A 13,134-nucleotide genomic window follows, 5' to 3' on the forward strand; every position below is an offset into this window, starting at 1 on the left:
TCTGCCACCTACATATTGTTCTTAATCAAACTTAAAGAGCACACGCTTGAACACATCCATATTACAACGTCCTTGAAATCAGCGTAACGGGTCTGAACCCCTTTCATGATGTGCACATGTATTCCCAGTTGTTTTATTAGATTTCACTTACAACTTAAACCAAACCATACATCAACTCATAGGGTATGCGAGTGCTTATCTTAGTGTCCGGGCCGCCTCACGAGATCACCCGGACCCGAAGAGATGATGCAGTGAAAATGTCCAGAAGTGTCTCCTCACTGCAGCGACCTGGGCTGCCGTTGCACTGCGCTCATGAAAATAGCAGTGCCCTATACTCTGTGTCGCCCCAGAAGCCTCCTGACTTAAAGCTCACTGCCGTGGCCCAGGAGCGTAGCCAACAGTCCCCTGGCATCGGAGGAATCACCAGATAACCTCCTGCATGCCGCTGTGACCGCCCGTGCCTAACGCTTCAATAATCTGCACCTGGACACGGGCGGCCGGCGTGTAAATAGACCCAGTAATTGCATTCAACTGGGAAAGAGCACATGTGTGGAAGCACTACATTTCTCTCCCAATGCTGATGGGAATTGTAGTTCCTTCATTCTATACATGCCCAGCTAACGCTTCCTTAATCCTACACGCCTCCTCCTTGCCCAAACATGGAAACTGCCAGTATTGGAAACAGATCTGTTCAGTACTCAACATCCAAAGGGTCTTAAGTTCTGGATTTCACCAGCAGACAGACAGACAAACAGAGAGATTAAATCAAACACTAAAAATCTATCTAAGATGTTTTGTTTTCCGCAGTCAATGACAACTGGCTTGAGACCCTAGCACGGGCCGATTTTGATTATAACAATGCTTCGCATTTGTCTTTGGGTAATAGTCCTTTTTTTGTCTCTTATGCCTTCCAACCCTTTTCCGTCATTTCCAGTTTCTGCAACTCGGTTCCCAGATGTTGACGCCTTAGTTCATGACATCCAACAAGGCCATAAGCAAGTTCAGATGGCACTTTCGGCAGCACAGGTACGCAGCAAACGCTTTGTGAACCATCATCGTAGTGCTATTCCTTCCTTGACTCTGGGGGATAAAGTTTGGTTGTCGTCTCGATTCCTCCCTCGTTGAATGTACCATCTGAGCTGTCTACCAAATATTTTGGCCCATTTGAGATACTTGCTTACATGGGACCAGCAGCCTTTCTTTTGAAGCTTCCATCTACGTGGTCCAGGCTGCACCCTGTATTCCACGTCTCTCAATTAAAACCTAATCTCCCTGATAGTTATGGGAGAGGTGCTCATTCTCGTCCTCCGCTGATTCTGACTCCTTCAGGTACGGAATTTGAGGTGTCATGGATATGTGATTCCAGGTACTTTCATGGACGTCTTCAGAATCTGGTGCCCTTGAAGGGCTATTCCCCAGCTGATCGTTCTTGGGAATATGCTTCTTTGGTCCATTCTTGCTGGCATCAGTAACTGTCGCATTTGAAAGACCCATCCATTGTGAGTACAATCATACTTATTTAAGCTTATTGGAATCGTAAGCATAACACCTGGGGCCACTCTCCTTTTTGAAGGCACCATGAAGTAAAACACAAGAAAAATGAGGCAAGGCTACCCCACCCTTAAACACACAGGTAATGATACTGGCCCACAGGGGGCTAAGGTGTATTTTCCTCTTCTTTCCATTTGTGATCAAGCTAACAATTTTACTCACTGTTAGAACAAAGTTTATTCTCAATTAATGATGTATCAAGGTTAAAAAAACATACAAACAAATACCAGAAGACATGACGGAAAAGTTCATTCACAACACAAGGAACTGTGACAATTCTGACTATGAACAAGTGGGGTTAGTAACTAAAAGTAATCATATGTGCTGCAAGCAGTAACAGCACATTTCATCTGTCGACACTTTTGCGTGTTTCCAGCTCGGGGATAACTCAGAAAAGTTCTGGTTTCAATGTTTGTATTATCCTCTGAACTTTCTTCAGGACACTGATGCTAAGAGCAGTGTGATGTTGTTGTGGAAACCTTGGGGATCGATGTTTCATCACATCTAAAAAAAAAAAGCAAATAAGACTGTGTCGCAATGGCATGTACAAAGGTATTCTGATCAAGAAAGAGGCACAATGTTTGACTCTGATAACTGTGGTCACTACCTATATAATATTTCTTCTCTATGTCTTGGGGTGAGTTACAAAGGACTGCCATCCTTTGCAGTGGTGTATATTTCTTTAGCTCAGCTGATCTGGTTATCTATGTGCGTGCTGCCAGCCAGCTATTATTTGAGAAAATACCTGGTGATCTTATTTTGCCAGGTGATGCAGCAGTTGCTCTGATCCAGCAAAACTGGATGGGCTGTGACTGACAGTTATTCTATAAGGCAAATGAAAGATTTTAGGAATATCGAGTGGCTCTTGACTTTTTGTTTCAAATAAAACACCGGAATTTCATTCTATCCCATGGTATACGGGTTAGTTGAATGCCACATTTATTAACCGTATAATGATTTTGGGTGAAACACTAAATTACAGTGGTCCGCAACCGCAAGAAAAGTAATGCAGTGGCGCTAACTTGTTAAGGACATTTTAGTCAAAATGTTGAAGACACTGGGCCTCATTACGAGTTGGGCGCAAAGGGATACCGGGCACTGGTAAGGACACCGGTGCCGGTAATCCCTTGGCGCCCTATTCCGAGTTCCCTTAGTGGGTCCCTTCCTTAACGCCTGGTTTTACCAGGCGTTAAGGATGGGACCCGTTAAGGGACTTTAGAGCTAATAACGGTACTGCAATTTGCGGTACCGTTATTAGCACCTTCCCCCTTCCCATTGAGCCCTATGGGGGCTCAAATGGGAATGGGGAATGTCTTTTTCAATGGGGATTTACCGGTCCCGCAAACGTCGAAATAGACCGGTAAATCCCCATTGAACGAGGGCGGACTCGGTATCAGTATTGGAGGTAGTCATGGCGCAAATAGCGCCATGATTACCTCCAAACTCGGAATGAGGGCCACTGCTTGTAGGCGTGAGTCTCTACAATGATATAGCTTGCTAGGCAACCTGCCTTCGGTACTTCATGCAGCAAAAAAAATTCAATAAGTGAGATCGCGCAGTGGGTCTAAGAGTATCTGTGCAGGATGACAGGAAAAAAATGCTCACTCTGAAGATTCTACGTTTTTTGAAGAGATTCGCGCAGACAGCTTTCTTGTGGGAAACTCCGGCATCGAATCCGTGTAGTGGCTCCAGTGCGCGCATGCGTCTGGGCAAAAAATGAGTTGACTGTGTCCGACTAACTTTATAGACACCACAGGCATACGCTACGTTGCTAGGCAGCATATGACACTGCATCTAGATCACGACGGATGGCAAAGGCTGTATATGATGATACAGCAAGCACAAAATAGTGAATATTGTACGACCAGAAAGGGAATCTTATATATCAGTAGCGGATGTATTGGCCAATACCATGCTGTGAGGTTGTTAAGGAAAAAGGCACTTCAAGGAATTTCAGGTTGCAAAAACACAGCAAGAGTGTATCTCACGTGCATCCAAAACCCCACATTTACTATTGCTGCAGGCAATGTTGAGGAGGAGAAACCTAGGGTGTTTTAGGGAGTGTTTTAGCAAGGATGCACACAAATAGAAATCTTTAGCTATAGGCCACCAAAGGATGAAATGCAGGAGTTGAATTGCATTGACTATATACACTGCCTAATGTCCAAGCATTCACAAGCATGCTTGATTGATATGCCAATATTTAGTTGTTCTCATGATGTGTGCCTAATTGAAAAAAAGGTTCGATTCGATTGACGCATTTTCGGCCCTTCTTCACAGAGTCTAGACGGAAAATCCATTTTTGTTCTAGTTTTCTGAGTATAAGGATCCGGTCTCCTCCTTGGGACGGGTTTCTGAATGTTTGTATGATGAACCAGAACATGTCTGAATGTTTGTGATTTTTCGCCTTAAAGTGTGCCACCATGGGTTTGTCTGCCACTTGATTTTTAAGGCATGATCTTTGTTTGCAGATCCGCTGGCGTATTTCTCTTTTGCATTTACCATCATAAATAAGTCCACAAGGACATTTTATGCTATATATTGACCATTTTCTGTGGCAGTTGGTAAAGGAATTGTACTTCCATTTGATTCCATAAAGGTCGACTCTGACTCCACCAACGAAGGCCCCTCAACCTCAGGCAGTGGAACTCAACAGCAGAGGGGACAACACGGGTGGGGAAGAAGAGGCAATGGAATCATTTCAGGGCAGGGGAATAATTTCAGACACACACTGGCTCCCCATCAAGGCTAGAATCATATTAAAAACACTATGGCCCTCATTAGGACCCTGGCGCTAAGTGTTTAACGGCCCCGTAAAAGGCTGCGGCGCCGTTAAACACTTAGCGCCTAATTACGAGGTCCCTTTGCGGGACCCGACCTTAACGGCTGGTCTACACCAGCCGTTAAAGTAGGGACCCGCAAAGGGACCTCGCAAGCAATTACGGTACCGCAATTTGTAACCTCAGGCAGTGGAACTCAACAGCAGAGGGGACAACACGGGTGGGGAAGAAGAGGCAATGGAATCATTTCAGGGCAGGGCAATAATTTCAGACACACACTGGCTCCCCATCAAGGCTAGAATCATATTAAAAACACTATGGCCCTCATTAGGACCCTGGCGCTAAGTGTTTAACGGCCCCGTAAAAGGCTGCGGCGCCGTTAAACACTTAGCGCCTAATTACGAGGTCCCTTTGCGGGACCCGACCTTAACGGCTGGTCTACACCAGCCGTTAAAGTAGGGACCCGCAAAGGGACCTCGCAAGCAATTACGGTACCGCAATTTGCGGTACCGTAAGTGCCGCCTTCCCCATTCCCATTGAGCCCTATGGGGCAAAAATGGGAATGGATAAGGGCCATGGGGAAATGGGGAAATACCACCCCGCCAACCTTGGAATGGGGCGGTATTTCCCCATTTCACCATGGCGGACTCGTTACAACACCGGCACCAATCATGGTGCTAATAGCGCCATGGTTTAGCGCCAGTGTTGTAATGAGGGCCTATGTGTCACACACAAATGCCTCACTAACAAAGCCCCCATCAATATGAACAACATCATTAAGAAAAAAACTTCCATTAGGACTCTTAGATCCAACAACCATGCACTCCTCGAGATCCCACGGTTCAAATACTCGAGAGCAGGAGGCAGTAGTTTCCAAGTCCTTGCCTGCAAACAATGGAACTGCCTCCCTCTTAATATCAAAAAGGAGGAATCCTTCTTAGGATTCAAAAAATCCTTGAAAACATGGTCATTTAACCAATATTAGGCAAATCAAGACAGTTGACTAGGCCTTGTCATCCCTCTAGGGGTAATACAACCTTCACCCTTTATAGGACTGAGATGTTCTTGCTAATAAATCTGCTTGCTGCTTCTTCCACAGTATGAATATTATCAGTTATGTCTCAAGAAATATTTTTTGTAAAGTGATCTTTCTGCTATGTTGCTTGTAATTATGCCTAATGTCAATACTAAAGATGTCTGTAACTATGCCGTGATACCTCAGGGTCTGGGCATGTAACAAATGTAATAAATACGTAAAGAAATGGGAGGGGAATAATTCGCTTTATAGAATAACTTTCAGTCACAGCAGTTTTGCTGGACCAGAGCAACTGCTGCATCTCCTGGCAAAAACAGATCACCAGGTAATTTCTCAAATAATAGCCGGCTGGCAGCACACACATAGATAACCAGATCAGCTGCCTGTAGAACGGGGTACATTAAGCCCCTTCTCTGCCTTTCTTTGCAGCCACCACCAGAGATAAAGAAATATACACCACTGCACAGATGGCATTCCTTTGTAACTCAGGCCAAGACACAGAGAAGAAATTGTAGGTAGGTAGTGACCCACAGTTATCAAAGTCCAACATTGGGCCTCTTTCTTGATCAGAGTCCCGTTGTACATACCATTCCGACACAGTCTTATTTGCTTTTTTTTTTTTAGATGTGATGAAACATCCATCCGCAAGGTTTCCACAACGACATCACACTGCTCTTAGCACCAGTGTCCTAAAGAAAGTTCGGAGGATAATACAAACATTGAATCTAGAACTTTTCTGAGTTATCCCTGAGCTGGAAACACACAAAAGTGTCAACAGATGAAATCTGCTGTTACTGCTTGCAGCACATATAATCAATTTTAGTTACTAACCCCACTTGTTCATAGTCAGAATTGTCACAGTTCCTTGTGTTGTGAATTAACTTTTCCGTCATGTCTTCTGGTATTTGTTCGTATGTTTTTTTAGCCTTGATACATCATTAATTGAGAATAGAACTGGTTTCAACAGTGTTTAAAATTGTTAGCTTGATCACAAATGGCTGAGGAAAATACACATCAGCCCCCTGTGGGCAAGTATCATTACCTGTGTGTTTAAGGGTGGGAAAGCCTTGACCCATTTTTCTTGTGTTTTCCAATTGACCCATCCCTCAAGAATCAGCCCCCGTTAACAAAACAGAGGGTACTAACCCATTTATTCAAAAGTCTGTATGTGTCCAAACCCTATACTTGCCCTAACAACTGTATAAAATGTGTAGGGATATCAGCTGCAAAACGACTACTGTTCAAAAATAAATTTCCGAGCTTCTACCAGCGCTTGGCTTAAACTCAGTTTTCCCTTCCCCAAGTGCAGAATAGTTCCACAAAGGCCTCAGCATTCCCTACCCTAAGAGTTCAACACAGTTCACAAAGTCTCTGGGTTCCCTTCCTCAAGAGTTCAACTCTTGCAGCTTCCAAAACCAATATCAGTTCAAGTGTTCAAATCTTTGGTTATCCAGGTTTTTCAATAATTAACATTGCTTGCTTTGTTTCTTCATTTATAATTCATTTAAAAAACTGTTGCCAAACATAAACCTCTTGACATTTTCTTACCTTGGCTTTACTCAAGTAGGGGTCACTCGGGCTAGGCGCAGTTGTCGGACCGCACGGTCCGCCCATTACAGGTGACATAACCGATACCCCGGTATACTTCCATATTCTTTCTGTGCTCCTCTGGTTTTTGCCAATGCAGGCTTTCTCTCCCTTAACCTGCAGTTCATTGGATTCTTTTATATTCAACCAGTGCTCAGTTTCACATCTCATATCCGTCATAGCAATCTTTTAACTTGGCCACTACTTGTGGTTTCCACTTTCATTTCAGATCCTTAATGATAGCTTTCTGGCTTTGCCACCCCTTGTCTCTCACACCTCTCATTCCGTAGTAATTCCCATTAGTACCACCTTGCTTCTATTTCCTTCATAAATGTTCATTACTTGTTTTTGTTCTATACAGTATCCACATATATGTATCCACATATATTCTTTCTGTGTTTCAGTCACTTCGTTATTCAAAGGCACGTGTTTCAAATTAATTTCAAAAGCCCTAGTAATAGCTTGCAGCTTGTTCGGTATTCAGATATACTGGCTTTGGCCTTCCACCGTACTTATAACAATTCGTAACTTGCTCAGCATTCACACATGCTTGGTTACAGTCCCCATAGCGCCCCTGTATGAGTGTTCCCTTCTTGTCACTCACCAGTATTGTGCAGCGTCTCCTTCGTGTTTCTAGGCTTTGCTTCCCAGCTTTGTTTCGCTCTGCCTTCCTTTTGCAGGAGCTACAACGAGCAGCGTTTGTTGTCCTGGAATGCTGAAGCACGTAGCTCTGCTCTTTCCCTTCCTCTATTAATAAGGCCCCCGCACATGGGGCATATGCTGATGGCTTCCCGGGTGGCAGGGGGGTGTTCTTGTTGTAAGCCTATTGGAATCGTGGACCAATCCCACACAGAAGTTGTGGGTACAAAAGATTCTTCTTGCCAGGTTTTCAAGGGTGACAACTATGAATGGCATGTGGTGACCTCCTGCAACAGTGATGGAAAATTAGGAAAGTCAGTCCCAATAATATTTTCCTTTGGTAGACCTGGGATAATGCCTGAAGGGAAATTGGTAGTTGTTCCTTGCACTCAAATGGGTATAGCCACTTTGGCGTAGATGTCTTGGTCTCCAAGGACACAAGTGATTCGTACTAAGGATGCCCCTTTTAATTTCTCAGGTTGTACTAGATCTGCTCATACTGCTGTCTGTTTACTACCAGAATCTACTACGGCCTGAACCGGGATTCCATTCACAAAAACTGATTTGTGATTGGACTGGGATGATGTTACACATAACAAATTGCTCTTTGCTCTGGATCCTGCCATTTCTTTCCTACCATACACCCGAATTTTCATGGGCTCCTCTCTTTTATTCTGGGGACAATTTCCAGCTAGATGTCATGGTTCTTTAAACGAAAAACAAATTGGAATCATGGGTTTTGTTGGTCTACTGTCTTCTCTTTCCCCTTTTCCTTGGTTTTGGGGTCTGATATTTTCTCTAGCTTTCCCCGCTCCCCACTATTAAGGTCCCTGGAACGATTAGGTAAATCTACTTTTCTTTTGGGAAAACATTTGAACAAGGTGGTCCCCTATTTTCTTTCTTCTCTTCTGTTCGGTGTAGTAAATGGAAATGCTTGTTAGAATCAGCAACATTTTGTCTTGTTTCAAGGGCTAAAGAGAGGGTGCGCTTGTTTAGTTGTAAAACGACCCGTTGAAGTGAAGGAGGTCATGAGTTGATACATTGTTCTATACTTGGGGCTTCCAACACTTCAGGTAAGGTCTTCTTTCCTAACTACTATAAAGATAGCATATTCTTTTTTTTCACTTCAGTTTTTATTACATTTTTTTAACAACAACAACATTGAACAACTCCCCCTTCCCCTCCCCCCAAACCCCATCCAATCTCTGTATATGCATTCCTTGTCCCCTGAATTTGCTGAGGTAGCTGTCTTTTCCCCCGTAAATGTCAGACGTCTCCCCTTGGGCCCCCACACTCTGCTCGCTCCTTCGCTGGGCTAAAAACACCGCCTCCCACTCCCTTTCACACCAATCCCATCAGTTTCATTTTCCTCGGGCACCATGCTCCTCTGGAGTCTCTTTGAAGGAACTTCAGTACCAAGTCCAAGTCCGCTAGGAAACCCTGGTGTTTCCCCTGAAGGCCGTAGGTTACCCATTCCATTGCTGCAAATTGCCAGATTTTGCTCACCCATTCGTGTTCTGTGGGAGGATCTTTCGACTTCCACTTCTGGGCGATCACTAGGGCCCCCGCTAGTATCAGAATCACATAAATCTTTTTCTGGGCATTCGAAGGGAGGGACTCCATTGTCCTTTTGTCAGGGTATTTCTGATCCACCAAATGGGGGAGATGCGTATGTACTCCTGGGCCCGCCGCCCCCCTCCTGTTTCTGTTAGGTCTCTCCCTGCGGCTCTTGTTGAGGTCTGGAGAGTCCCAAGCCTCTCCCCCACTGCTGGACGGGGGGCAGTGTTTGTGGGGGGTCCACCTGTGTCCCCTCTCCTGGGGGGGCTTCATCTCCTCTCCTGTGGTGGCCCCTTTCCTGGGGGGCCTCTTACCCTCCTGCCTCCTTCTTGCCTTTGTGAGAGCCGGTGGCCGCTGCTCTCTCCCTCGCCCCCTGAGGCGGTTGTTTGGCTGCCTCCTCCTTGTTACCCCGCACCCACACTCTCTCTGTGTGTTAAGATGGATTTCTGAACTCTGACCTGGTGGGCAGAGGTTCAGAAGGCCAGCTTAGTTTCTTGGAACAGGGTAACCTTCTGGACAAACCAGACCAATCAAGGTAGCTTGGCGGCGGTCAAGACTAGGTTGAGGGTGACCGAAAGACCTCAATGAGCACACAGAGTAAAGGACACTTACAAATCACTCCCAGTCAGATGTAGATGTATTAAAAATAAATATACATTTATTTCAAGGCCTTTGAGTTTCAAACGCTTTGATACTTATAAAGCCAACACAATACATATATACAAGACCAATGGGGTCTAAAGGGTCTAAAGGGTTAATGCACGAAATGGGTCCACAACCTAAAAGGGGAAGGAAACAAGCAGTGCAAATAGTCTTTAGTCCCTTCTGCATCCAACACATGCCTAAATAAAGGCAGTCCAATCCCTTAGAAGAGTGGAGCCTAATGCTCAAATGTACATGCAATGCAAGCGCACGCGGTAGTACAAATGGGCAAAACAGGGTCTCTTCAAGGGTCTGTAGCAACTCAGGAAGGTCGGTGAAGCGATGAAGAATAGGTTCCCACCATTCGATGAGGGTCCCCACTTGAGGGAAAAGTCGATTCCAAGAGTTGGGAATAGTTCACTAGTTCGCACTAGCTGTGTAAAGGAGAGGGGCCCTCAGAGGCCCCTCACACGTAAAAATGGATCGAGGCTCTAGAGGCCACCGGCTAGGGTTGCGATTACTCACCGACCCCCGGCGCACTCCAGACCAAACTTCGGCAGACGAGTCCACTTCGGTTGCAGGTTCAAGTGCTGCAATTTGGCAGCTCTGCAGCTTTCAGCGGCAAAGATACAGCATTGGTTCTCAAACGGGACAGTGGTGATTTCTCTGCTCCTGGTGGATGGAATGGATCAGGCCAGTTTCACTGCAGTAGGCTTCAGGGGCAAGAGGGGCACAAATGCAGCGCACCTGCAAAAGTCCTCACCACGGCTGGGCAACACGGTAACCGCGTATGCTCCGGTTCGGGTGAACTCTTCTCACTTCAGATCTGGGAATGCCAAGTGTACAAAATTCAGTGTGAGGGTGCCGTGAACACAGAACTAGCGATATACCAAGTTTCGAGGGCCTCCTCAAAACGGCATCGCAGACAGAGCAAAGGTCCTGCGTAAGCCGGTCAGCCCACTGGTTGGCCCAGGAACACTTCTGAGAAAATGTACTTGCAGGGTTTGATAAAGGTGCCGAGAATAGTTGGTCCTACTATTCCAATGGGTTGAAGCATCTTCGCAGACCTTCTAGGATGACCAGATGTAGAGGGGTCCCACGGGACGACAGCGGGCTCAGGGTGCTAAACCTTCCAGCGGGTCACCAGCAGTTCTTCGACTTGGCTTCTTAGCTTCAGGATACTTGGATCCTATCCTTCGTCCAGTGAGAACTCCAGAGATCGACATGGTATGGGTGTTTGGGGGCTTCTCTTATCCAGAATCTCCTTCGCTCAAAATGAAGAGGACCCAATGGGAGATCTGCTCACATACAGGCACACAATACGTGGACCAATCACGGACCACGGTGGTCGCAGGCATTCACCGCACTCCAGACTCTCTGGCACCCAGATTTGTATTGGGGACAGACACCCAAGCCCACATCCTGGAGGCACACACACAAGGCATGCAGAAGCCCACAAAAGCTTGGTGTTTGGCGGGAAAATGCATGCCCAAATAAGGATTTACCCGTGTCGGTTCGACCTGGGGAAGGCGAAGGGGCAAGATGGCCAAAGGACAGGACAAAGAACCTCGTGGCATGGCCATTTTGGAGACAGGCCACCTATTCGTGCCAAACGCAGTAATCGCGGTTTACCTGGCAGGAAAGGGTTAAAATTACAAGAAAAGATAAGCTGCACATCTCCTAAAAAATCCTTCGACAGTATCTAGGGCCTTTGGAAATTACTATGAGACCCACGTGTACAGTACTGGAAGGTACATTGTACACTTGTTACATGTTACAGAAAAGTTGCAACATTGGAAAGGACTAAGGGAAACAAAGTCTCCCAGTACTGACTGTCTTAAGGGCATGTCAGGTTCCCCATAAAAAGTGAGCAAAAGCCCAGAGGAGTGCAGCAGAAGGCTGGGCTCCCATGGTAAAGTCACACTATGGTATTAAACAGCAGCAATAAAAGTTGGGGGGTACACAACTGGAGGGAAAATTACACATGAATGGAAATCTTTCCTAACACTCGCCCCTCCCATACCAAGGACAGGGAGAATTAATCCACCCCTGGATGAGTCTCATGTTCAGGTCAGTTAAACATTCTGGACAACCCATCAGCATTGCTATGTTGGACACCTCACACCTTGCCTATGCTCAATAGTGAAGTCAAAGCCTTGCAGACATATGGACCACCTGTGCAACTTTGGATTCTCTCCCTTCATGTTCATTAGCCACTGTAACGGCTTATTGTCAGTTTTCACAGAGAAGTGGGTCCCATAGAGGTAGGGCTTCAGCTTCCTTAAGGCCCACACAACAGAGAAACATTCTTTCTCTACTGTGGACCATCTCAGCTCCTTGTCCTTAAGCTGGCGACTAATGAAGCCAATAGGGTGTTCCTTACCTTTCTCATCTACTTGTGACAGTACAGCTCCTATCCCAGCGTCACAGGCATCTGTCAGACCAAGTTACCTTCTTGGGTTTCTTAGGAGTGGTGAGAGCAGTCAGAGGGGTAGCTGTGGTGCCATGAAATTTCTATAGTACCCAGTGAGTCCTAAAAAGGCCCTCACTTGGGTCTGAGTGGTTGGGGTAGGCCAGTCTTGTACTGCTTGTACTTTACTGGGTAGAGGCTGTATCTCCATCCAACTACTACATGTCCAAGGTACACCACTGATCCTTGTCCAATCTGGCACTTACTGGCCTTTATGGTCAAGTGAGCCTTCTGAAGAGCCTGTAGCACAATCCTAAGGTGTTTCACATGGTCTTCCCAGGTGGCACTGAAAACTGCTATATCATCCAGATATACTAGACAGAGGTCATCCAACCCATTCAACACATGTGTCACGCTCACCTGGTCTCCACGGGGGCATAGCACGAAGCTGCACGAATGATGTCTGCACTGGCGTTGCACAGCCTGAGTGATAATGCTTGCACCCGTCTTCTCCCTCACTATCACTTCCCAGGAAGCGTTTGCCTAAAATGTCGAAACAAGATATTAGCCAACCGTGAGGAGCGGGTCTGGTTCCCACCTCCCTTAACCTTCTGATGCCCTTCAACTCTTCTGCCTCACCTTGGGGTTGTTAATGGTGGGCTCTCCTTCCTGTGATCTCTAGCAGGGGCGTGGTATGCTCAGTCTTTCCCTGGATCAAGTTACTTCACTCCTGTAGAGGAGTCTTGAATAGCTGGACTCAGCAGGTAAGTCTCTATGCCAATAGATGCTTGGTATAGGTGCTTAATGTCCTTAATGCCCAAGTTTTAACCTTTGTTTCTCTTTTCTTTCAGGCGCGCCTTGGGTGGTTTTCAGATGAAGATTTGCCTCTTCCTGAGAAGATTTGTTCTTTTCTGTGAGCGACTAACCTCCTG

The 13,134-nt window shown here is 46.0% G+C and overlaps 1 long non-coding RNA gene across 1 annotated transcript in view; it reads left to right on the forward strand.

Annotated features, from left to right (window-relative positions):
* Positions 1 to 943: 943 nt before the first annotated feature.
* The window catches only part of LOC138581932 (uncharacterized), a 159,120-nt gene continuing 146,929 nt past the window's right edge, over positions 944 to 13,134 (forward strand). The window contains exon 1 of the long non-coding RNA XR_011304884.1: positions 944 to 1,026. This is a non-coding gene — a long non-coding RNA (uncharacterized lncRNA). The remainder of the gene's footprint in view (positions 1,027 to 13,134) is intronic.

The sequence above is a fragment of the Ambystoma mexicanum genome, chromosome 3q (assembly GCF_040938575.1).
Source record: "Ambystoma mexicanum isolate Mex_15411 chromosome 3q, UKY_AmexF1_1, whole genome shotgun sequence".
Lineage (NCBI taxonomy): Eukaryota > Metazoa > Chordata > Amphibia > Caudata > Ambystomatidae > Ambystoma > Ambystoma mexicanum.